Source organism: Peromyscus maniculatus, chromosome 10 (assembly GCF_049852395.1).
Source record: "Peromyscus maniculatus bairdii isolate BWxNUB_F1_BW_parent chromosome 10, HU_Pman_BW_mat_3.1, whole genome shotgun sequence".
NCBI classification, from domain to species: domain Eukaryota; kingdom Metazoa; phylum Chordata; class Mammalia; order Rodentia; family Cricetidae; genus Peromyscus; species Peromyscus maniculatus.
In genome coordinates, this window is record NC_134861.1 from 98,013,867 (window position 1) to 98,039,395 (window position 25,529).

General features: G+C 42.5%; 1 pseudogene across 1 annotated transcript in view; it reads right to left on the reverse strand.

The window, feature by feature from the left end:
* LOC102921470 (guanylate-binding protein 6-like) overlaps nucleotides 1-19,398 on the reverse strand; it is a 31,012-nt pseudogene extending 11,614 nt beyond the window's left edge. The window contains exons 1-7 of the transcript XR_013042633.1: nucleotides 19,058-19,398; nucleotides 17,242-17,481; nucleotides 15,149-15,337; nucleotides 12,719-12,821; nucleotides 8,642-8,887; nucleotides 7,571-7,874; nucleotides 4,295-4,310 (exon numbers count right to left, since the gene is read on the reverse strand). The product of XR_013042633.1 is annotated as a guanylate-binding protein 6-like (transcript). The remainder of the gene's footprint in view (nucleotides 1-4,294; nucleotides 4,311-7,570; nucleotides 7,875-8,641; nucleotides 8,888-12,718; nucleotides 12,822-15,148; nucleotides 15,338-17,241; nucleotides 17,482-19,057) is intronic.
* Between the last annotated feature and the right edge of the window lie 6,131 nt (nucleotides 19,399-25,529).

A 25,529-nucleotide genomic window follows, 5' to 3' on the forward strand; every position in this document is an offset into this window, starting at 1 on the left:
TATTTTTTAAAGTGCTCAAATCCTTATCCGTTGGGGATTTGTAAATTACATGATTTGAGGTCTATTTCACTTCAATCAAAATGGATATCATTGAGAAAACAATTGGCACCAAAGATGATGAGGATGTGAGGGAGGGGAAGCCCTTCCTCTCTGTTGGTAGATGTGTAAACCAATACAGGTGCTGTAGAAATCAGGGAGGAAATATCTCAGGGACTAAAAATACAACTACCATGTAAGTGAGTATATCCTGTTCCCCAATTCTATTCCATTGATTTACACATCTATATCTGTGCCAGTACTGTACTGTTTTGAATATTATGGCTCCATTGTATATCTTGAAATCAAGTATGATGATACCTGTAGCATAATTCTAAGATGTTTGTCTATTTCTGTGAAAAATGGTAGAATTTTTGTGGAGATTATATTGAACCTATAGACTTTTTTTTTCTCAAAAAGCGATTTTCACAACAGTACTTTTTCCAGTCTGCATGCATTGAAGGTCTTCTTTCTGGGATCTTCCTCAATTCCTTTGTCAGTTTTGAAGTTTTTATTGTGGGGATCATTCTTTTCCTTGGTTAGGTTTCTTGCAAGGTGTTTTGTTGCTTTTGAGGCTGCTGTGGTTCATATTGTCTCCTTGACGTCTTTCTCAATCCATTTGTCATTGATTATAGGGAAACTACTGATTTTTGTTGTTAATTTTATATCTTAGCACTTTACTGAAGGTGTTTATTGGCTCTAAGAATTTTCTGGTGGAGTCTTTAGTCTGTTAACACTCCTGTTATCTGCACGTAAGGACACTTTGACTTCTCCCTTCCTGTTTGTCTCTGTCTTTCTCTTGTCTTACTGCTTTAGCTAAGATCTCAAGCAGTGTACTGAACAGGAGTGGAGAGTGTAGACTGCCGTGCTGTGGGATGGTCTGTATGTCAAATTGCTCTGATTGGTCAATAAATAAAACACTGATTGGCCAGTGGCCAGGCAGGAAGTAGGTGGGACAAGGAGAGAGGAGAATTCTGGGAAGGGGAAGGCTGAGGCAGAGAGACACTGCCAGCCACCGCCATGACCAGCAGCATGTGAAGACGCCAGTAAGCCACCAGCCACGTGGCAAGATATAGATTTATGGAAATGGATTAATTTAAGCTATAAGAACAGTTAGCAAGAAGCCTGCCACGGCCATACAGTTTGTATGCAATATAAGTCTCTGTGTTTACTTGGTTGGGTCTGAGCGGCTGTGGGACTGGTGGGTGACAAAGATTTGTCCTGACTGTGGGCAAGGCAGGAAAACTCTAGCTACACTGCCCGGGCTTATTCCTGATCTTAGTAGAAATGCCTTGAGTTTTTCTCCACTTATCATGATGTTGGCTGTAGGTCATTAAATCTGTATCATTCTGAGATGTGTTTCCTCCATTCATATTCTTTGGGATTGTTTTTATGAAAGGATATTGGATTTTTGTCAAGGTACTTTCCTACATCTATTGAAATGATCATGTGATTTTTGACCTTGAGTTTATTTATGTGGTGTATTACTTTATTGATTTGTGTATGTGGAACCATCTCTGTGTCTCTAGAATGAAGCCAGCTCAATCATGATGAAAGACTGTTTTCATGTGTTCTTGAAATCAGTTTGCAGGTATTTTATCAAGAATGTGTCTATGGTCACCATCATTTGGTATTGTTGTGCCTTTGTCTGGTTTTGGTATCAGGGTAACACTAGTTTCATAAAATGACATGGGAACAATTCCTTCCTTTTCTACCTAGGAAATTTCTTGAGAAAAGGTACTGTTCTACTTTGAAGGCCTTGTAGAATTCTACAGACTCTATCTGAGCCTCGACTTTTGGAACTGGTTATTACAACTTCTATCCCATTTATATTCTTTATCTCCTCTGTGTATAACTTTGTTGGGTCATAAATGTCTAGAAATTCATTAATAACTTTTGGATTTTTCCTAGTTAGGAGAATATAAGTTTATAAGACATGTCTTTATGATTTTCTGAATTTAATTGATATTTGAAATAATATCTCCTCTTTGTCTATAATTTTATGAACTTTAATTGTCTCTCCTCTTCTTTTGGCTAGTTTGGCTAAGGGGTCATTGACCTTGCTTATCTTTTCAAACAACCAGTTCTTCATTTCACTGTTTGCTGTTGTAGTATTTTATTTTCTGTTTCATTTCCTTCATTTCTACCCTGATCTTGTTTCTTTACATCTGTTTCTGCTGGGCTTGATATGTCCTTGTTTGCCCAAGGACATAAAAGGTGCATAATCAAACATTACTTTAAAAATAAAGACAGAGGAAAGCATATAGCAAGGCAAGGGGGATTCAGAGTTTAGATCAAATGTCATGTCAACAGCATCTAACCATGTCCCACATGGGTAACATACAATATATTCCCAGATAATGACTTTTTCACTATATCAACATTTCCTCATAATTGGGAGAATGAAACTCAACTCTGACCTCCTTATAGTCAGTTGAATTTTCCAAGTCCTTATATTTAACAGTTTTTGCTAAAACTGGTATCACATTAAATAAATGAGTCTTTATTACAAGAAACTAATGAAAATCTATCGCAATTCTTAGTGAGCTTTTCCTCAGGGCCCAGTGAGGAATGGAAGGGATGATAATCAGCAGGCAACTCTAGACACCCAACACCTGTTGATACAGGTTCCTGAATGTGACTTTCACCTCCTCTGCAGACTCCAAGGATAAACATTGTGGAGGCACTTACTCCATTCCTCCACTCTGTATTACAGGATTCTGGAAGTGATTGACAAGGTCAGGACCACAGAAGGCCACAGAGTCATGACAGGACACACAGCGATCACTTCCTTCCAATGCTGAGGCTGTTGGGAGGTTCTGCTTTCAGTGTTGCTCTCCTGGGATTTCGGTTCTCACACCTGCTCTCCAGCCAATCAGCCAGGAAAGAAGGACAGGACAGCTAAGGGGAGGGAGGGAGGGAGAGGTGGCATGCCTTCTGGGGTCACAGGACAACCTGGTACAGAAGGTTTTCTCTTTCCTCCTTTACACATGTTCTGGGTTCAAACCAGGCTTTTGTAGCACATGGCTTTACCACTGAGTTACCTCAACAACTCTGGGTTTATTTTGCTTTTGTTTTTGTTTTGTTTTTTCTTAAAACTTATGGCCTTTTAGGACTTAGAATGCCTTGCTCCAAGCTCTTCTGGCTTTCAAAACTTCCAAAGTCTCCACTGAGAAATCAGCCATTACTCTAGTGGATTTTCCTTCCTATGTGACTTGTGTTTATTCTCTTGCAGCTTACGGTGCACTCTCTTTGTTGTGTGTACTTTAACTATGATAGGCTGTCGGGAGTCTCTTTTCTGGCCTTGTCTCTTTGGTGTTCTGTGTACTTCCAGTGTTTGTATGGGCGTGTCTTTCCTTAGTGTGGGGCTGGAGAGATAGATGGCTCACTGCTAAGAGCATTGGCTGCTCTTCCAGGAGTCCTGAGTTCAATTTCCAGCAACTGCATCGTAGAACACAACCATCTATAATGGGATCTATTCCCTCTTCTGGCACACAGGTGTACATGCACACAGGGCACTCTTACATAAAATATAAGAATAAATAAATAGTTTTAAAACACTTTTTAAAAAGAAGTTCCTGTAAAAATATTTCCCTGAAATAGTAAACGTCTATAATTAGGGTTTTACGTACTATGAGTTTTCCAGAAAACAGTGGCTTTCCTTATTCATGCACAAATGCAATATTTATAAAGTAGAGAACATCAGAGAGGGGGTTAACTGGGGTCACTGTGCTAAATTCCTGAGGACCCCAAAGCTCTCACGTCAGAAATAAGATGTCTGAGCTGAATGTCTATGAGCTCACTTGAAGTTTAAATTAAACCTGGGACTCCTCCCCAGATAACAAGTGGCACCCAGTCTCTTATCTTCTACACTATTGCAAGGTCAACATGCGTCCCCACAGTGAGACATCCTCCTAAAGTGGGGAGAGGTCAAGGCTACCCTACGTGTGGGACTATTTTGGAAGTCATGTGTCCTTAGAATCAAGCTGCAGTTTTAGCTCATGATAGAAGAAACTAATTCACCACAGCATTCATGGAAAACCAAATACTATCTCTCTACGAAACAAACATAGAAGTAAGATGGTTCCTTATGACATACTGCAATACCCATGGTTCAGGGCTTTGTTCAATCCATATAAGAGAAGCTTTCTCTTACAGTAGATGGAAACTGACACAGAGTCCCACAACTGGACAATGTAGAGAGCAAGAGACTTTGGAACCCTCAGTACTACATGGATGTCTTCATCAAACCCCTCACCTCGGGGTTCAGGGAGCTATGTGGAAGAAGAAGCGGGAAAAGTGTAAGACCCAGAGATGATGGATGACTCCAAGGACTCAGTATCCTCCAGACACAGCAGGAGTGACACACATAGAAACTCGCAGAGACCATGGCAGCACTAACAAGGCCTGCACGGGTTCAAGCCAGACAGGGTCACAGTAGTGAGATGGGGCAGTGGACACTGGTCCCCACCCCCACCAAGAAGCTATCTGCACTTGACACCCACTTGTAAAGGAAAAATCAGTTTTCTCCAGTGAATACAAACCACAAGTAAGGGTAGGCCCCATGCTTAGCAGTAGATGGTCAACACAAACAAACCCAATGGTGTCTTTGTGCTTTTTGTCTGATACTGCTTTGTGTGAGCTTTTTTTAACTGACTGGACTTTTTGTTTATTATTGTTTCTGATTTTATGTTTTTATAGGGAGTGTGTGCTTATTATGGTTTGTTTGTTTGTTTGTTTGTTTTTGCTTGCTTGCTTTTGTTTGTTTTCTAAAAACAGGAAGAAAAGTCATGGGTTGGTGGGTGGGGAGATGGGCAGGAGCTGGGAGGAATTGGGGAACAGGAAATCTTGATCAGAATATGTTGTATGGAAATTTTTTTTCAATAAAAGTATTTTTTAAAATAAAAAGAAAGTGCTACAATTTTCAATGAACCTGATGAGCTTCACGATGTAATCTCAGCTCCCCTCACAGAGTGTTCTGAGTTTGCTATTTATGGGCCTGCAGAGAAGATGATCAAAGAGACATGGAAAATGACTGCAGACTCGGAAACACAGAGGTGGTTTACCTGCAAGGTGGGTGGCAGCCATGATCAGTTGTAAAGTTTTACTCCACATTGCAAACAAGTCAGAACAGGGGCCTCCTTTTGACATCTAGATCATTACCTCTGTATATTCCCCCAGCATCCCTCTTCCTTAGGCATCTAGCCCTTGTGTATTTCCCCAGCATCCCTCATCTGTAGGAAATCAAAACACAACAAACAGCAAAGACAGAACATCCTCAGCATACGTGTCTGAGACTACACTCAGCCTTTTGCTCCATCTTATTCCTGGCGTCCTGAGTGGCCCAGTCCCCTTGTTCACAGAATATTTTAGGGCCTGGTTCTTCTTTCTCTGCTGTTTCTCTTCTTCCATTTTTAGGTCTCTTCTAGTTTTTATATTCTTATTTATGCCCCCCACCCTGCTCCTAAGATATGTCAGGAGATTTTATAAACACTAGTACAACCTTTTTTATCAAGAATTTTCAGGATATGTCTTAAAATAAAGAGCTTCTGATTTTGCCTTTTTACTGTGTTTTCCCGTGGCTGTTCTATGACAGGTGACAGGGAGGCTGTGGGAGAGCACAGACAGTTGAAAATAACACAGCTCCCCTGGTTTCGGAAGCCCTGTGGAGACAGGCACCATGGAGGGTGGTGGAGACAGCAGACATTGAAGGGACACATTGACCATTGTGAGACTTTGGTGAAGTTCCCAGCCAAAACCCCTGGCCACGAAAAGAAGCTGTTCTAGACTGTGAAAAGGATATTGCCAGTGGGAAAATGTGGTTTCTAAATAGGTTCCACAAATGTACACTGGGGTGTGGAAACATGACTCGGTCTGTAGAGCCCTTGCCATTCAAGCGTGAGTGCCTGAGTGTGAACCCCCAGAATCCACATGAAAGCTCATGCTGTATCGTGCATATGCTGTCTCAGTGCTAGTGTGGCAAGGCAAGTGGCAGAGACAGAACAATACCCAGAAACCTGCGGGCCAGCTTGTACACCTTGTAACAAACAACATGGGGAGCAGGGACCTCCACAGCAACGTGGCACACACGACCTTCCCTTACACACACAGACAAGCACTCACACAGACACGGACACACACATCATGAGAGAGACAGACAGTTTTTAAAAAACAAGAAAACTGCAACTGGGCTAAGGGGTTTAATTGCCTTTGTGCTTTAATTTTGTAGTTGCAAACCTCTTTAGAGCTGAAAAGAAACCACTTTCCTGTTTTGCTAACACAAGAAGCAACCGAGTTCCTAGAAATGCCCCAGTTACAGAAGAGGCTCAGCTGCTTTCGGTTTCCACCAGAGTTACACCCCAGGAAATGCCTTTTCAGGGGCCGGCTTTGGCAGCAATCCTGCAAGGCTGGAAGTGTGTTCAGTGTGGAGGGAGAACCCGTATAGGTCAGATCCCCAGACGCACTGCCCTTCTTGTTGCCTTTCAAGATAGCCTTTTATGGCACTGTTTTGAAATCTTTCTGTAATCAGACTGCATGTAGACAGGCCTTCTGCCAGGGCCAGGCAGAAATGCTAATCACCATTTTGGTGGTCTCCAAGTCTTTCTCTGCAAGAGACATAGTAGCAAAAAAAAAAAAAAAAATTGAATCATACCACCTGCTCAGAAATCTTTTTTTTTTTTTTTTTTTTTTTTTTTGGTTTTTCAAGACAGGGTTTCTCTGTGTAGCTTTGCGCCTTTCCTGGAGCTCACTTGGTAGCCCAGGCTGGCCTCGAACTCACAGAGATCCGCCTGGCTCTGCCTCCCGAGTGCTGGGATTAAAGGCGTGCGCCACCACCGCCCGGCGCTGCTCAGAAATCTTAACCACTTCTATTGTCCGGGATATGCACCATCTCCACACCACACTCTGTGGCATCTTATGCACTCTGAACCCTGCTGCCCTGTTCTAAGCCTTGTCTAACTGCACAGTCAGAGTTTCATTCAAGACAATTAGACACCTGCACACACATGCACATACACATACACACACATGAAAGGTTGATCTGGAGTGAGATGTTTGGACAGCATTGCAAGGCCCTGAGTTTGATCCCCAGCACTGAAAAGGAGCTAAGGGACTTCCTCAGGCTTTATTATTCCTTTCAGGTGGTGCAACATGCTCACAGATTCTTCCTTATGCTCTCCTCAAAGCTCCCTGCTCCTCACCCTCACCCCTGTCCTGTGCTCTCTGCTCCTCACCCTCACCCCTGCCCTGTGCTCCCAGCTCTTCTCCTTCACCCCTTTCATGGACACCCACCAATAGTCATGCTCAGTCTTCTCTAGAGTGACCTCCAGCATGGAAAACATGGAGGCTGACATACTTTCTGTTAGAGCCTCCAAAGCTGAGTCAGCTCTCCGGCAGTATTTCACAGGGGTCTCTTCATTCTTCTGCACAAATCCCCTTATTTGCTATGGATTCCAGCAAGGAAAATGTACAGAGATGTGACCAAATGGGAAGAACAGAGAAACTTTCAAAGAACCCAGTAGAAAGTCAGTTTGACTATATCTCATGAGAAGAGTATTGTGATGTAAGAATTGAAATAAGTCAAAAATCAGAAAACTTGACTTATTCCTGACTGAGAGCACTGGCTTCCTCTTCACAGGCTGTGTGCACACCCAGCAGCGCCTGGAGCGTGTCTGTGGGGAGCCTCAGTCGCTGGGCCATCTGCACACTGTAGTGGTCAGCTGCCTTCTGCACAGCTGCTGAGTTCTCACGCTGGGCCAGAGTTGTCACCGCATCATCCAAACAAGGCACAGCTCCACTGCTGATGGTATCCACGTAGGTCGTCACCAGAGTCCCCAGTCCTTCACGAGCCAGGAGTTTTAGGAGATAAATATGAAGTTATAAGTGAATGGGATCCAAGATTTTAAGGTTACATTTCTAAATCTCAGACAGCTACACATGCACACTCATACACACACACACACACACACACACACACACCTCCTTCAGCAAGCCAGCAATTTCTTTTTTGTATTGTTTCTTTGTTTTTGTGGTTTTCTACTTCACAATGTTAAAAATTGATATCAATCTTCACCTAATAAATTAATCTGCCTATAAAAAAATCCAATTTTGTATTTAAATCTTTAAAGGAAAACAGATTGTATAACAAGGAAAATATTTCATATTATTTCTTAAATGTGTGTATTAGCACAGTTTAAACACTAGCATTTATGTTGGTACTATTTAAATTTCCAAATTACATTTCACATTGTCATTCTAAAGAACAATTAATATATAAGACATCCCCCATGAAAATAGAATATATCAGCTTTAGTGCTTTAAACACTGATTTTATAGTTAATTAACTACCTTTTCACTGGTGACTTTGTTATCAGTTGTAAATTTTATATAGGTATGTTATAGCAATAGATACTAGTGATGAAGTCTGCATTCCAAAAGAAGGATTTGTAATCTACAATTAATTATAAATCATATAGATTTTTCAGAGAAGGGACACCAGAATATTATCATATTATAGATAATTAAAAAAACATACACATGCTAATAAGTTCAACATATACTACTCTATACAGAAGTATGTTTTTAAAAAAATGAAAAAAAAACTCACAGTTCCCAGTGACCTCAATTCCCTCTCTGAGGGTCTTGATCTTTGCATAGGTGAAGATGTAAGAAACAAAAGCCCTCGTTTGTTCCTGGAACTTAGGCTCCAGTTGGTCTTCTGAGATAGTCTCAATTTTTTGTAAGAGTTCTTTGTCATTCGTTGGCCAGTCGAAGACAAAACATTTCCGTTTAGGAAAGAAATGTCGGATGCACTCCCTGGGCAAATTGGATGCTTGGACTCTGGGATGGTTGCCTAGTGTCGGGGGAAACAGAAAGCAAGGGGAATAGTCTCAGAGCAGAGAGCAAATGATGGAGGCTCTTGTCTATGTGAAGGGTTCTGCACTCACAGGTCTCTTTACCATAAACATGCAACACTTCTTTGCATGTCAAAAGTATACCAAGTTTGTATGTAGACGAAATTCTAAATGGTCTTATTAAATAAGAAACACAGAGTCAAATACAGAGTTAAAGCCAAAGAGATCAGAGCACTAGCGAAGAGCCAAGACCACCTGATCTTAACACCTGGCCAGCGTCGCTTCCCCAGGAAAAGAGCTTCTCCCTGTGTGACTTGTCTTTTTATTGCCTTTCTGTCCTGCATTCTCATTGGCTCTAAACCCAGCCACATGACTTCCTCATCACTGCCTGTCTATACAGAACTCCTGGTCTCTATGGTTAGTACTGAGATTAAAGGTTCATGTCACCACACTTGGCTGTATCCCTGACTACACAGAGACTCTGCCTGCCATGTGATCAGATTAAGGGCATGGGCTATCACCACCTGACTTCTGTTCCTGGCTCGCTAATGACCTCTGATCTCCAGGTAAACTTTATTTATTAACATACAAATAAAATCACATTTCAGCACAATTAAAATATCACCACATTTGTACTTGGTAGAAATCTGGTGAAATATTTCAGGAGACACTTGACTCCACTGGAAGAGCTTATGGCTGAAATCCACAACCTGAACATGGCAGCAAGCATACTGTAGTTGTGTGTCCTGTTGCCTGAACAGCAAAAGGCTGAATGTGATTTCTGGCCCCGTCATTCTTTGGAGCAAAGGAGCTGTGCGACTCAAAAAGAGAAGCTACAAGTAAAGGGTAATAGAGTACTAGAAACAGCAACAGTGGCAATTCTAAGAACGATGCCATGGTTACTGAAGGAAAATTACTTTGACGCTAAAAGAATTCATTTTTTGTGAATTCCAAATATACACTCATCGAAAACAAAAGTGTTCCTCACAGCTGGGGAGGGAAGGTGGGACTCTGAACATATGGAGGATATGTGAGTGTAGAGATCTTATGTGCAACATTCAGACAGTACTTCAGGAAACTGCCATACTGGGGATTTTCTCCCTTTCTCTCATGTGGATATGTGTGGTGTATGTATGCATGTTTGCCTGTGTCTGGGTATATGTGTGTGAGAGGACACATGCATGTGTCTGCATGGGAAAGCCAGATGCTGTCTTTAGGAGTCCTCTTCAACCAGTCTCCACCTTGTCAATGAAGCAGGATTTCTCATGTCAAACTGGAACTCTCCAATACAGCCAGTCTGGCTAGCCAGCATGCTCCAGTGCTATTCTGTGTCCTCAGCCTGTGCAATGGATTGGAGGTAGACTATCATACCCACCCCACATTTATGTAAGTTCTGGAGATCATACCTCCAGTCCTCACACTTGGGTGACACGTGCTTTAAGCACCAAGTCATCTCCCCAACTCATGAATTAGGGATTTTTATTGAATCCATTTTGACTGTTCATTTCATGAAAACTAACAATATGAGATGATAGATGTGCCATCTGCTTCACTGAAGTAACCGCCTTAGTACCTACATGTGTTCTAACTCATCCAGTTACAAATGCTCAAGAAGGAAAATAAAATGCTGTTAACCTTTATATCAAAAATTATGAAAAGGATTTTGATGAGTTTGAAGCTACCATGTCTATATAAGGCATTTCAGGCTAGCAAAGTCTACACTGTGAGACCTTGATCTCAAAAAGAAAAAGAAAAGCAAACAAACAAATAAACCAAAATTGTAGAGAGAAAGAAAGAAAGAAAGAAAGAAAGAAAGAAAGAAAGAAAGAAAGAAAGAAGAGAAGGAAGGAAGGAAGGAAGGAAGGAAGGAAGGAAGGAAGGAAGGAAGGAAAGGAAGGAAGGAAGGAAGGAAGGAAGGAAGGAAGGAAGGAAGGAAGGAAGAAAGAAAGAAAGAAAGAAAGAAAGAAAGAAAGAAAGAAAGAAAGAAAGAAAGAAAGAAAGGAAAGAAGAGAAAAGAACAAAGGAAAGGTGTTGCGGTAGCACCCATGCTACCACCACCCGTTCACCATGTCTGAGCCAGGGGCTGTGGATTAAAAATAGAGACAAGAGACAGCAGGTCATTTTCTCCACCTGAATGCCGGAATGCCATTTATTGAAGGAGGGAGGAAACCTTAAATACAGGCTTACAGCACAGTGGGAGAATCCTGGAGGGCAGAAGTTCGCTACCAATGTTCTACATTCCTGCATCTAAGCTGTTTACACCAAATGCAGGATACACAAACAAGGAACCTCTGGTGAGCATTCAGGAAGAAGGAAACCAGCAGGGAATCAGCATAGGGAGGACATCTGGTCAAGGTCAGCAAGCAAGGCAACAGCTACCCAAAACGGGGGGGGGGGGGGGGGGGGGGGGGGGGGGGGCAGGGCCCTACAGAAAGGAAAGGAGAGCTGGGTGGTAGCATACACCTTTAATCCCAGCGCATGGGAGGCATAGGGAGGAGAAACTGAATCGCAGGCTAGCCAGGCCAGCTAAGGGCTAAATTGTGATATCTTGTTTAAATAAACAATAATAGAAGATTATAGTGAAGGCACTCTGCCAGGGTGGTGAGCATGGCTCTGGCAGGCCTTGCCCTTCCCCCATTCCCTCTGCCTTGCTAAAGAACCTCAGATTACACTCTTAAAGCTAGCCACCAAGGTCTATTCCCTTATTTGGCCATTTCCTCCTCCTGAGACTGAATACCAAGGTCCAGCTATCAAAAAGCATTCAAGTCCAACAATCTAAAGCCCCCTTTTGGCCACCTAATTAACATGCCTAATTAAAATTAAACACCTCATCCTAACACAGGGTTTCCCTTTTACCTTTATAAACCGCCATTTGTCTGTGGGCCATGTCTGTCTCCCCTCTATCCAGAGGCAGTCCTTTGTCCCCTCCCCCTTGTTCCCTTCCCCTTCTCACTCATCCTCTGTCTCCTGTCTTTGTCTCTTATAATTGCCCATTGTCATTCTGAAGCAAATAAATCTCTTTTGTGCTGAGAATTTGGTCTTGGGGTGTCCTGGGCTGGATACTTTTCTTTTCAGATGTAGCTTTAGGACTGTGAGTACTGGTTTCACAGGCTGCTTTCCCACCTACTATGTTCTTAATGTTTTCAGACAGCAAAGACAGAAAAATGAAAGCAGTGAACAAATCAGAATTGCTATTCCTCACAAGGCTTCATCAGCTTCACACTCGGGATAATAATGTCCATACAAATAGTTTATAGACGGTTAATATCACTGATCCTGACACTGTGACATGAATAAAAATAGACTGTTGTGATGAATTATGATGGATACTGAGAAGGCATAGACTAAAAAGACACATCTGTCAGTTTACTTAGAACATAGCTGTTTTGCAGACAACATAACCAATCTAGCATTAAAAACAACCTTGTTCCTCCATGAGAAGAATAATGTAGAACAATGAGAAATATATTTTCATATGGGCTATGTATGATAAATTTATGAGTAAGAATTATGTAGCCAACTATATCTTAAAGGAAGGAAGGCACAAAAACAGGCAATACAAATTAAACTTGGAAAAGTTTAGAAGCTTTATACTCCAGATGCTAAAGTACAACTGTAAAGAACTTGGCTTTGAGTAATTTTGCTGTGCTCTAGGCTCTACTTTTCTCAACAGAAATTAAACACCAGTTCCCAGGCATAATCAGCAAATGACCTATCAACGTTCCTGCAGATCTCCATCCCACTGCAAATACGAAAGGACCCCACAGAGGATGGGAGCAGCTCAGCAGATCCCAGCCCTTCCCAGCCCCCCACCCCAGCATTCCCTATACCTGGGATCAGCTTCAGTGCATTCTCCAGGTACTGGTCCTCCGTGATGACTTCTCCATCTAACTTCAGCTCCAGCATGAAATCCCAAACAGTCCAAAATGTTTTCTAGAATAATAAAAATAGAAGCTCTGTATGATCCAGATCTCATTTCTATGCATAAGGAATGGTTAATCTATATTGTTGACTTAATGGAACTTTAAATCACCATGGAAACAAATCTCTGGGCATTTGTATGAACTGTTATCTAGATTACATTGCCTGGGAGACTTGTCCTGAACATGAGTGGTACTGCTCCATTGGCTGGGTCTCCAGCTGAAGGAAAAGGAGGAAGAGAATGAACACAGGACTTCACTCCTCTGCTTCACAGTTGTAGATGAAATGTGACCAAGTGCCTCATGTTCCTGCTGCTTGTGTTGATGGGCTGAATCTCCTGGAGCTGTCAGAACAAACCCCTTCTCCTCTGAGTCAGATTTTGTTTTTTTGTTTTTGTCTGTTTGTTTTTTGTCAGTTATTTGGTTACAGAAACAGAAAGTAGATAAGACAGTGCAAACCCAGAGGAGTGAGGACAATCCTCAAGAGCCAGGCTAATCCGTGTCTCTTGCACCATTATTCAGAATAGTCAAAATGTTGAACGGATATAAATGCTTCTCAGTGACCGAGTGGGTAAAGACGAGGTAGAACATGAAGACAGCATTTAAAAAGGAAAGAAAGCCTGTCATTGAAAACAGCATATATAAACCTTAGAGCAGTGTACTAAATGACATGAGCCAAATACAGAAATGCAGTGTTACTAATGCCTCTCTGGAGTGAAATGGAAAACATGGGCATTTAGGCACTGCTCTCATGTGTCTAAACTAAGGGAAGGAATAAAGGATGAATCAGCCGGCAAGATGACACAGGGTGAAAAGGCTCTTACTGCGAAAGCCCTACAGTTTATTTCAATCTCAGAGCCTACATAAAGGTGGATGGAGTTGTAGCATGTGCCCACACACACACACACACACACACACACACACACACACAGGCACGCACACACACACGCACATGCATACACAAGAACACACACACATGTGTCACATAACATTTCAAATACAACAACAATAATTTTTTTTAATCACTCAGCTCCCTTATTTGAGCTGAGAAAGCCAAATTCATATTAATCAGTTACTGTGGGACAAACATGTACCTTCACTGAACCTACAGAGTCAGCTTTCTCAAGAACTTCCAGAATAAGTTTCACCATTAAAAAAAAAAAAAAAAGTGAACCCAAGGAGTTGGACAGACAGCTCAGTGGTAAAAAAACATTTGCTGCTCTTCCAGAGGGCCTCAGTTTGGTTCCCAACATCCACATCAGGCTGCATCTCACTTTCTGTAACTCTAGCACCAGGGAATCCAAGGCCTCTAAACACCAAGAATGTCTGTACTCACATGCATATACCACAGGAAGACACACAATAAAAATATTTTTTTTTAAATGTAAACCTAACTCCTTAACCCCATTTCCAAAATGTATACTTGGTATCTCAGAAGACAAGTCAGAAGTAACCCACTGAGATGGGCTGATGTCATCCACCTTCTCATCAAAGCATCCATCCACCTAATTGCTCTTAGTAGAAGTAGCACTGTGGTACCTGGGTCACATTCCAAAATGGAAGACCTTCTTCATCTAGCTGTGGGAGTGCTGATGGGTAACAGCTCTCAAATGCCAGCACTTTGAATGACAAAGATTTCCAGAGCAGACTTCCAGTGATGGGTAGGCAGGAGAGATGAAGACTCAGTACCCTTGACCCAACAAAGGCTAGCTCAAAAGTTCCCATCCCAGCTTCCCTGGAGTTCAGAGGTCAGAGGCTGCTCCATGACAGCTCATCCTCTCTCCATCCTGCTTCTTTCCAGTTACTGGACTACATCAGAGTACACACAGGTAGGATCCTCAGTGAAACTAGGAGGGTCTTGGAAGATCAAACCTTTATTTTGTTCCTAATATCTAACTACTATGCCTAGAATCCAGGAATTTAACTGCTAAATAAACTTTTACTGGATTGAATCAAATCATTCACCCAAATGGCAAGAAATAAAGGCACATTTTGCCTAATATAATACATCTTACCACCGGGCAGTGGTGGTGCACGCCTTTAATCCTAGTATTGGGGAGGCAGAGGCAGGTGGATCTCTATGAATTCTAGACTAGCCTGGTCTACACAGCAAGTCCTAGAATAGGCTCCAAAGCTACACAGAGAAACCCTGTCTCAAAAAACAAAGCAAAACAAAATAAGAATAAAAACAGAGCTGACCTTATCTGTGTGAAATCTAAACAGATCAATGTTCATCTCACCCGCTGTCGCTCAGTCTGTAGAACTATTAGATCTATTCGTGAATAGATCAATCAGTTAGATAACAAGGGGTCGTAAGGGCCAGCCTGAGCCTCAGCCTACCTTTTCCACATCCCCCAGACCCTCGGTGTCCAGGAGGACCAGGGTGTGCTTTGGCTTGGTGGGATGTGGCAAACACCACATCCAGATACCCTGGGTTTCAGACTGCACCGTGGAGCCCAGAGGGAAGCCTGAGGGAAGGGGTGAGGAGTCAGGGTCGGTGTGTGAACGTTCTGCACAGATAGCTCCATGCTAAAATGCCTGGAAGGCTCATGTGCTAAAACATCCGTGCTGTGCTGTGGGATGGTCTGTATGTCAAATTACTCTGATTGGTCAATAAATAAAATACTGATTGGCCAGTGGCTAGGCAGGAAGTATAGGCAGGACTAACAGAGAGGAGAAAAGAAAGAACAGGAAGGCAGAAGGAGTCACTGCCAGCCGCCGCCATGACAAGCAGCATGTGAAGATGCTGGTAAGTCACAAGCCAAGTGGCAAGGTATAGATTTATGGAAATGGATTAATTTAAGATATAAGAACAGTTAGCAAGAAGCCTGCCACGACCATACAGTCTGTAAGCAATATAAGTCTCTGTGTTTACTTGGTTGGGTCTGAGCAGCTGTGGGACTGGTGGGTGACAAAGATTTGTCCTGACTGTGGGCAAGGCAGAAAAACTCTAGTTACACATCGGTGCCCAGAGGTCTCATGTGTTAAAATGGCAACGCCCCAGCTTGTGTGCTGATATGTAAGTGCCCAGCAGCCAGCACCATTTTTGAGGGATTCTGAAGATTTTAGGAGTTGAAGCCTCGATGAAGGATAAGGTAGGCAGAGGAGTGATATTGGAAGTTGTAACTCGGTCCCCAATCCCTTCCTCAGCCTCTGCTACCTGTCTCCCACGCAGCTGCCTCTGTGATCTCACTATGGTCCCTGGATTGATGAACCCAATGACTGGAGTGGAATCTCAGAAACTGTTGACAGAAGCGCGTCCCCATTAAGTCCTTCTCCCGGGTGTTTGGACACAGCCATGAAAAGGCAAAGCAGAGGACAGTGCCCACGAGAAGCAGATATGAACAGTAGAAGTGGCAGTGCTCTGAATCTCAACACTCAAAATGGAGCTTCATCTTTCCTCAAAAGTGCCTTAGTTTATAGTCCTCTGTTTCAAGCTAGAGGGGACATTTAACACGAGAATGAGGTCACCCAGGGCTCCAAAAGCAAACAAAGAAGCATCCAGGAGTCAGAAAACATGGAGCTCCCTGGTAGCTGCAGTGAGAGTGTTTTGAGCCAGCCACTGTTGTACACACCTGTAATCCCTGTAGGCAGGAGACAGAGGCAGGAGAATTGCCATTAGTCTGAGACCAGCTGGGACTATATAGCTGGAACCAGGCCAACCAACAAGACTGTCTCAAAAAAAAGTGTTTTTTACAAATTGTGGGAACTGGTATGGTTTCCAAGTCAGAGACATGCAAGAAGAAAAAGGAAAAACTAGAAAAAGAAATTTATTATAATAGTTTTTGTGTTCAAAGTTATTAAAGAAACAAAAGTGCAGCTATAAAAGGATATAAAGTCCTATTTTAAAGTTTTTTCAAGATTTATTTATTTCTTAATAAATAATTTTTAAGATATATTTATTTTGTTTTATGAATATCAGATTTTGCCTACATGTATGTAAGTGCACCGTGTGCATGCCTGCTGCCCATAAAAGCCAAATAAAAGCATCAGATCCTTTAAGAGCTGGAGTTAGAGAGAATTTTGAGTCACCACGTGGGTGCTTGGAACCAAATCCTGTCTAAGAGCAGCAAGTACTCTTAACCACTAGACCATCTATACAGCCCTACCCATGATTTTTAAAGTCTCAAGTAGTCAAAGACCTTTCTATCCTCATAGAAATATTTTATTGAAAAAGGAAGCCTGCTGTATGAGACCAGAGACTGACACACAGGATCCCAATCCTTAGGGCATCAGAGAGGCCCTGTCTCCAGGCCTCCTAGGACAGATTTCCCTTAGTGGAATGGAAGGAAAGAATGCAGGAACCAATTATTATAGAGCAGTAATCAGTCATGCACATTAGCATGAGAGGATGGCTTTGCTGACAGGAGTTTGGCTTTCCTTTGTTCTAACTGGGAATAAGAATTAAGATCAGGTGACAAAGACAGTCAAACCTTTGGCTGGTACCCAGCATGCTTCTCACCGTGATTCTGTCCTGCCAGACGGTTCATCAGGTAGGACTTCCCTGTCCGATACAATCCAACAATAGCCACGACGACCACTGGCTGCGAAATCGTGTCCAGGATCTCGATGGCTTTCTGGTTCACAGACAGCTGCTCCTTGAAGTTTTCCACCAGACAAATGGGAGCCATCATTTCTGGTCTGGCCATAGCCACGTGCCAAGCTAGAAGAATCTGCAAGAATACAAAGTTAGTCTCTGCCTCAGTGTTACTCCAGCCCTAGGTGGCTTAGGACTGATGGCATTTGTACATTCCTATTGGCTGCGAATAGACACAGAGGACGGTCTCCTCTTTCTCCAACATTCTTCCAGAGTTCTCAAGAAGCTTTTGGTAAGACACAGGCTGCCATCATCTATGAAGTTTTACTTCAGTGTGATAAAATCCAAACAGCAGTTACCTTCATTAAGGTCCTACAATATGCTAAGCCTTGTAATGAACGTCTTTAGCATGTGACCTCCCACAATCTGTAATACTTACTAGTTACCGATTACTGCACAATGACATAAGTCAGTTTCCAAAACCTTAACAACCCAGCAAAATGGCAGGCCAGTGGGTTTAAGCCCTTGTTTCCTCTGTGAATAGATTTTAAAGTGGCTGAAAATGTATAGGAGCTTTGAAAGACACCTGTGAATTTCGCAAACACTGATATGTCCAAGTGAATAAACAGTGTGAATTACATGTATATTTACTTGGCTTTTCACTGCCTAACCCTACCCCTAACCAGACACTAGTGGGCAGCCATTCCAGCTTTAATCTGGAAGTTCCAACCCCTATTGAGGCTTTGGCAACTGTCACGCCTACAAGGCAGGGCCAAGGGAGGACCCTGGAGACCCGAGATTGGGATGGGCCATCTCTCTCTCTGTTCCTGAACCCTGGAAGGTAGAGGTTGACCGAGCAGAGCTCCAGAGAACACCACTGGACTGCGATACACCTTCCCCAGACCCCGCGACCTACCTATCCCTTCATTTGTAAGTTACCCACTAAATAAACCTTCCTTTTAACTACATGGAATGGCCTTAATAATTTCACCAATAAGACACAGATCCTCTCTGCAGGAAGTAAAGCAGACCTTAATTGCCACAGGCTAACCTGGGGCTAACCTGGTCTCTGTTTTACCTAATTTGGACTTCAAGTAGGGATTATTTCTTGAATATGATACCAAAATATCAACATGAGTGAATAAATAGATAAAATCCACTCTGTAAAATTAAGAACTTTTGTGCACCAAAGGATTAATAAAAAGAGTATAGATAGGCAACCCAAGAATGGGTGAAGAGTACTGTAAATTACATATGTGATTTAAGACTAAACAAATTTAAAAAGGTTATCTTAAACAAAGAACCTCTACAATTCACCATAGACAACTCAATTTCAAAATGGGCAAAACACTGGATTAGACATTTCTCCAAAGAATGTTTACAAATGGCCATAAGCACATGACATAACATTCAGTTTGCTAATCACTGTAAAAGAAAACTCTAAAATGTTGAAGAATTTATTTGAAAAAGATGCACTGTGCAAACAGGGAAGTACTGGACTGAAAGATAAAGGTCTATGTTCCCGTGTTGACACGTCAGTCAGCTCTATTAGGAAAACATGGGAGCAAAATGAAGAAACTTCAGTTACTCAAGTTCTGTCTTGGAGGGCTGGGGACCTGGTATAAAAGTCTAGAGTCACATGATCTCCTGTGATCTGGCTTCTTATGCTTCACTGAGGTTGAGTCTTGCCTCTGGCTAACACACATATTTACCTGAAATCACTTGCTTGGTTTTGCTCCTGTTTGCAGTTTAAGCAAGAGTGAGGTTACTTTAAGACCTGCTTGGTTTTGTTGCTCAATAACCTTTCAAACGCAGTCTGCATTATAACGAGGCTTTAGGAAACACTGAGGAAGTAACACTCAAAACCACAAGATGTCACTTCGTACCCACCGGGACAATGACTACACAAAACAAAAAAATGTGAACCACATTTTAAAAAACATAGATATTTGTGCACTGCAGCTAAGAACAGAGAATTATACTACCTCATGGAGAATAGTCTTGGTGTCTTATAAATGAATAATAACATTTGATCCAAGAACTCTGCTTTGATTATATACAACACAGAGATAAGGGCTTGGACAGACCTTTGAGCAGCAATGATCATGGCAGTCATATTCACAACACCTAAAATGTGGAAATGACCCACTCTCTCATCAACAGATCATCTACAGATATGTACATCAACACAGTGTGATAGCCCACACAATAGAATATTATTCAGCCAGAGAAAGGAATAAAACTGTACTTTAAACTGCAACATGGATAAGCCTTAGGACATTATGCCAAGGAAGGAGAATGTGTAGAATCCTGAGATTTTAGGTAACAGGGGACATCACAGGTTCTCTGCAACTTAGTCCCATATACGAGAATAAGAACATAGCATGAAAATGCATAGAGCCCTATATGGTTTATAAATCTCACATCCACCCTAAACATCAACGAAGAGGATTCTGACTATCTACTTATGTTTAATAAGTTAGTGAGATAGAAACTAAATTTATTTTAAATTGGTATTTGCCAAGCCCTTGTGCTGAAATTTTCTCATTTGATTCCTACACAGAAAAGATGCTCTTCTGACTACAGTTGCCTGTGAGCCTGGCCAGGGATGCTGTGTCTGTGGTCCCAGCTAAGGCAGGCAGGCTCCCTCCCAGGGCTGTTCCCACAGCACTGGCCTGTGGCCTGAGTTGAAGCTGCCAGAGCAGGGGAGCCTGGAGTGCCAGGCTGCCACTTTGCATCTGTCACTTATCAAAGGAAAGAAACTGAGCTTCAGAGACCTAAAGCCAGCCACAGACCCCTGCAGACCAGACAACACACACCTGCCTCTCCCTCAGCAGCCACTTTGAAAATCAAGTCCAGGTTCCACACACTGGAAAAAAAAAATCACATGCTGTAGCAAAAGTGAAACTGAAAGTAGAGTACTCCAAAGCCCTGTTGACTTAGCCAAGATGCTGGAGGGCAGGAGAGCCAGTGAGTTACTCTGCTGGCTGAGGGACCCACTGTGGAGAGCTTTTACATTCTCTTTCCCTCTCCAATGTCCTTGATACAGAAAATACACAGTAAACCTGAGGCACCACCTAAGGGAAGTTCCACAGTCCAGGGCTGATGCAAGCATGTTTCTCTCAGTGGAAATTCCCTGTGCTTCCTTCTCGAAGATCTTTAATGTTTTTAACCCGTCTTCTGAAACAGAAACCATTCATCTCAACACGGTTTTGAAAAGAAGCGATTAGAAAATACTAAGAAGGGTCCGCGAGATAGCTCATGGGGAAGCGCTCTGCAGGCTGCAGCTGGACAAGCTGGTGACAGAGCTCCATCTGTGGACCCACACCAAGGTGGAGGAGAGAACTGACTCCACAGTGTTGTCTTCTCACCTCCACATGGGCATCCTGGCACGGGGACACACAATAGACACATTTGAAAAAAAGAAAAGAAGTAAAGATAAAATGAATAACCCTTAACTGTAATAAATAGAAATACTCACTGTTGCCCTTTTGTCTAAATTCTTGTGTTTCCCCACTACACAGACTCTGCCCTTTCTGCAGAAATGTGGCTAGTTGGCCCAGTTTCAAAGGCATTTAGCCAGAGGAGAAAGCTATTGAGTGTGTGTGTCTGTGGAGTACAGAAATGAACTAAGTGCACAGTAGGAAGACGGTGGGTGGAGTTGGGGAAGTCCAGGGATGTCACACTGTGTAAGGAGAGCATCCATGTCCCTCTGCTTCTCCGTGAATCCTCCCCTCCTCTGTGCAAACTCCTCCTGCAAACAGTGAAACAGCATCTTAAGGCTGCCTTGCAGATCCATGGCTAGCGTGTCCATGTGTCACTGGCGAATGAGTGGGGGTAACTGCTGTCTACAAGATTTTATTTTTGAAACAGACTCACTTTCCTTTCAACTTTTGATTTCTGCTTATATGATGCTATAATATGTAGAAAGTTGTCACTATTCCAGGTATTATTATCTTACAGGTTACCCAGTAATTCAAATCCAGGGCTCTATTTCTATGGCTATTTAAGGAATAATGTACAAAATCTTTTTTTTTCTTAAAGAAGAATGAGAGAGAGAGAGAGAGAGAGAGAGAGAGAGAGAGAGAGAGAGAGAGAGAGAGAGAGACTATTTCTTCCTCCTGTTTGATTTTCATCCATGTGAGTTCTTACTGGATACCTGAGCTATCCACCCCCCCATGTCTACACAACTCATAATCTATCTCTGAATAACATACAGCTGTTCAGAACTCTAAGATAAGCGAAAGATAGATATGCTGATGGAACGTGGTCAGCTGTAACACAAAAGAGTCTGACTTGGACACAGGGCACCAGCCACCGTCTGCAGAATCCTTTGAAACAGCGAGGAAGCCTAACATCTGTATGTAGCATGTGACCTTAGCTAGCTTGGGTGGGGTAGATGAAGGTGAAGTTTGTAAACACAGACTTGGAGCGGATATTCTGTCAGCATTTTCTAGATGAAGCCTGCCCAATCTAAGCAGGGATAAGGAACAGCAGTTTCCCCATGTGTCAGAGGAAAGCGCTTGCACATGCTGCCACCGTGTGGCAACTCAAAATGACTGTCTTGAAGACTTTACTAAGATCAAGATGGAATTTATAGGAATCCATGTTATCATGAACGGTTTATAACATATTATAAATAGGAATTATATAACAAAGTAGAGGTTATAATCAATTAGAAAAAGCTACTTATACAAACAAATCACCTGTACATAGTGGTAACGCTACCTCTATATTTCCTAACAGATACGTTGGGCACAATATTCTTTAAAGGGAAATGATGGGGCAGGGGTAAGGCTTTCAACTCCAATGGCATGATATGTTTTCAATTGGGTTTTCCGTCTAAAAAAGAGGCGTGAATGTATGTACTATTTGGGAAGCTATGGCAGGGAGCGAGTGTGTGATACAAGAGGGAAATGGAAAATGAGGGGCACTGGAAAGCCAAGTGGGTGGATCACTGATCTGTAACCATCAGGGGCCTCTAAATCAGTCCCAACATGGACAGGCTGAAGATTTACTCAGAAAGTCTTCTGAGATTCCCTCCCGGTTGGTTGGTTGGTTGGTTGGTTGGTTGGTTGGTTTTGTTGGAGACAGAGCCTCACTCTGTAGCCCAAAAGCTGTCCTGGTACTCACTATGTAAGCCATGTTGGCCTCAAACTCCTCTTGCTTCAACATCCCAAGTGCTGGGATTACAAGTTTAAGGACCCATGCCAGACTCAAGATTGCCTCTTTTTAAGACAAAGTAGAGTAGTGACCCAATATCCTATGGTTACCATGAGCTGGGAAATTCCCCAGGTCTTTAAATGCCAGCCATGTGATGGCTAGACATGTGTAAATGGTCAAACACATAGAATTTGGAGAAAAGCCTGGGCAGGAAAAGGAGAGTAACACTCTAAGCAGGTATCGCAAAACTCTGGAACCATCTACTATGGCAGAACTGTATGATGGGCTTGAAACAGCAGAGAGAGGCAGAAGGAGCTGGTATTGAGCCTGTGAAATAAACTAAGCTGTGGACTCGTAAGCAACAATGTCCTCCTCTGAATCGTTATGCAGACAAAACTTTCTCCTGAAATAATTTCGAATTCTGAATTTAAAAACAACAACACATTTTCATCTTTTAAAGGCAATTTTGAGTGGCCAGGGAAATGACTCAGCTGGTAAGGTATCTGCTGTGCAAAGCATGGCTGTCTGCATTAGATCCCCAGGAGCCATGGAAAAGCCAAGGATACTGCCATGTTCTATACTCTGGTCAGCCAGTCTACCTAAAACAGCAAGCCCTGGGTTTAGAAAGAGACTCAAAGCTAAGCTAGATGATGGCCAACATTGTCCTCCACACAGGCACAGAGGAACATGCACATGTGGGGAGACCACTCCCACACTTTCCCCAGGGCACTCTTGAGGAGAGAGGGATAAGAGATATTAGGTAGAAAGATAGAGGAGAGAAAGACAGAAACACAGGATAGCCTCGGGAAGGCCTGGATCAATATCTGCCGGCCCCTTCTATGTCTTCTAAAGGGACTTTTATAGAAATGCCAAGAGGTGGAGCAAAAGACCTCCCCCAGCATAGTCGAGTGCAGACCCTTCCAATCACCTGGTAACCATGACTGTGGTTAAGCAATCCTCTAATGCAGCCCTGCTGAGTAAAGCAAGCTCAGGTCTCACTAGCAAACCTTTGTGGGCCTCCACACGCACATACACGCATATTTCCACCAAAACCAGACATCCAACAAGGAGACCTACTCTCTCCACTCTTGCTCAAAATAGTGATTGAAGTCTTAGCCAGAGTAATAAGATACAAGATGTTGAGATAATCTTTTTCTGTACTGTATGAAGATGTGTCTCTGTCTAAGGTACAATTTGATTGGTTTAATAAAGAGATGAACGGCCAATAGCTAGGCAGGACAGGATAGGTGGGACTTCTGGGCAGAGATAGGAACTCTGAAAAGAATCTGAGGTGCAGGAGATTCACCAGCCAGATGCAGAGGAAGTTCGATGTACGGTACTGAGAAGAGGTAACAAGCCACGTGGCAAAACATAGATTAATATAAACTGGTTAATTTAAGTTTTAAGAGCTAGTTGGGAAGAAGCCTAAGCTAAGGTCAAGTTTTAATAATTAATAAAAAGTCTCTGTGTCATTACTCAAGAGCTTGTGCTCCAAAGAAAGACCCATTATAACAAGAAATAAGTAAAAAACAAGTATGGGGATATATTGTGTACCCTAACACAATTTGCCTGAAAACCAGAGAACAGAAAAAGCCACTAGATTAAACATAGAGGCCAGACAGTGGTGGCACATACCTTTAATCCTAGCATTCAGGAGGTAGAGATCTGTCTGGGTCTCCGTGAGTTCAAAGCCACCCTGAGCTATATTAGATTGACTCAGTCTAGGAGAGAAACAGCCAGGCAGTGGTGGCACACCCTTAATCCCAGTACTTGGGAATCTCATGTCTTTAATCTCAGCACTTGAGATCTCATGCCTTTGCTTGGGAAGCACACATGTCTTTAATCCCAGGAAGTGATGGCTGAATGTAGAAAAGTATATAAGGTGTGAGGAGACGGGAACTAAAGCCTTTTCAGCTGAGGAAGCTCATTGAGCTAGAGGCCTATCAGCTGAGGCTTTTCAAGCTGAGGAGTCCTAGAGGTAAGAGGTGGCTTGTTCCTTTGTCTGTCTGATCTTTCAGCATTCACCCCAATATCAGGCTCTGGGTTTTTTATTATAACATCATTTAGAATTCAATCAACAGGGATGGAAAAAAGTCAAACTGTCACTATTTGCAAACCATATGAGTCTATACATAAGACACTAAGGACTACTCCTGAAAACCCTTAGACATGATGAGTACTTTAAGGAAGCAGTAGGATACAAAGTCAGCACTCAAACAGGAGAAGCCTGCCTATAAAACAATAGCAAGCACACAGAGAAAGACACCAGGAAAAATGTCTGTTCATACATACTATCTCCAAAAGTACCTAGGAGTAAACCTAATCACCAAAATAAAAGACCTCTACAGTGAACACTAAACATTGATGAAAGGAAGCACTAGAAGATGGACGGAGCTTCCATGTTCATGGAACAGCCAAATCAAACTCATGAAAATGATTCTACTTGACTGAAAGGTAGATATAGACCAAATGCAGTGCCCACCAATGATGTTCTTCACAGAAAGGGAAAAGATGGCATAGGAACTCATACTAGTTGCACCAGATTTCAATGACTCTGTAGAGTCATCATAACAAAACAGAGTAGTCCTGGCACAAAAGCGCTCCCTCCCACCACGGGAATCAAATAGGACAGAGGTAAATACACACCGCCATGGGCACCTGACTTTTCAATGCAGGTACCAAAGAACATACACTGGGAAAATGTGTCTTACTCAAATGATGCTAGAGAAACTTGATGTCCACACACAGGAGAATGAAATCCAGATCCCTACCACTCGTTCCACACAAAAGTCACTTCAAAATAAATTGAGGGCATTAGTGTGAGACCTGACACAGTGGAACTGCCCATGGGAGGCGCCAGTGAACACTTCCCCATACAGTGATAGGCAAGACAAACTAAGAAAGAACTCCAACAGGCAAAAAACAGTAAGATTAATGGATGGGACTGCATAAAATTAAAACACATGAATACTTATCAGAGTGAAGACAAAACCCACCTACAGAATAGCAGAAAAAGATCTG